This window comes from Phaethon lepturus, unplaced genomic scaffold (assembly GCF_000687285.1).
Source record: "Phaethon lepturus isolate BGI_N335 unplaced genomic scaffold, ASM68728v1 scaffold29565, whole genome shotgun sequence".
NCBI classification, from domain to species: Eukaryota; Metazoa; Chordata; class Aves; order Phaethontiformes; family Phaethontidae; genus Phaethon; species Phaethon lepturus.
In genome coordinates, this window is record NW_010541688.1 from 21,807 (window position 1) to 23,478 (window position 1,672).

Here is a 1,672-nt window from a genome sequence, read left to right on the forward strand (position 1 = left end):
GCAAGTTTTAAAGGGAGCAATTTTTCTAGACATAGTATTTTGCCTGCCCACCCCTTTTGGGCATGCTGGCTATTTTAAGTGTCAGTATCTAACTGGTGTTTAAATACATCAAACCAGTTTCATTGTATCCAAAGAAACAGGTGTGTGGTGTTAACAATTCTACAGAAAAGTTCTGCCAGCTTCAGCTTATAGGTGCACATTTACAAACTGCAACTCAATTTCACGTAAGCATTGAGTAGAAAATTGAAACAAGCTGTTGAGAATAAATGCTTAAGATCTTCTGTAGTTATTAGGGTCAAGAGATGATAAACTCAGTCATACGCCAGGTAAGTTTGCCAGTCCTCTTGAACACCATACATAGTCACATTACTTAGAGGGCAATCTAAGTAGTCATGTGCATATCAAAGCCACAAGTATGTTTTTTGGATAGATCGCTCAACCTTCTCATGCACTAAACCATGCCACTAAACTATATGCTGAGGTATAACTAATTATTAAACCTATGAAGAGTGATATATTCCAATTAACAATTTCACCACTTGATGTTTCGGGACATTATTCCACATGATCAAGAAGCCTTCTGTAATTATCCCTAAAACCTAACCTATTTAGTTTTCTCTTGGTGTAAATTCAACTTCGTAATTCTTTGAAACAAGTTCACCATCTTATTTTTTCCAGCCACATACCAAATTCATAGTCTATTTAGCTGTACCGCATTCAGTACAAAAACACAGATGTCACAGCGTTGCTTGCTCTATATGCATGATAGGACCTAAAGATGACACAAATCCCCTCAAAAGAACAAACACATACTGAGAGGGACCTGATTCTAAGCCTCTTTGCTTTCGCGCTGTTTGCGTATTTGCTGTAGACTTCTACAAACTGGAGCAGTGCTGCAAAAGCTGGACGAGGGCCAGGGGACCAAGCTTGCAGGCAGGGTGAATGTGGGTCACAGCACAACACCCAGTGACCAGCAGCAGACAGTGGAGGGGGCACAGCAACACGGAAGAGGAACTGTTCCCTACGCTCCTGTGTTATATGATCTATGATCTGCACTCCAGGGTCCCAAAAACCACAGGAACAAAACTTTAAGAGAATGATTATTAATAGAGTAAGTAAAAGCATAAGAATAGAATACCTTAAGATTCTTTCAAGAAATGACTCCCACTTGAGAGCCAGAAAAGACTCAAATCAGCCCATTTATGAGTGCGGTAAGCAGGTGGCACAGAATCAAGGTATGAACCTAAAGCCTCCGTTTTGTAATGTGTCAGAAGCTTGTTGGCTATTTCACACATACTATGGTTGGGATGCATAAATATTTTCATTACAAGATCATTTCAACAAACTTCTGATCTCACTCCTGCAGTCTGTCCATCATGAAAAATGTATTAAATTACAGTATTTATGCACTTGCCTCGAAACAGAAACTCTACAAGTGGTTGAAGAGTTATTTAATTCCTTAGAAATACACTGTCAGTCAGCAGCATTCATAACAAATTCAGTTTTTACTTTCTGGTCTGTAATCCAGCAGACATACAGAAAGGAAAAAGAAGTTTCTTCACAAATAACAAAGCGGAGCTAGGGAATTGTTAACCTAAAAAGGTCCATCTGTTAAATTTTGCACAGGTCTAGCACACAAGAGAATAAGACAGTTTGTATATAGATCCTGAAG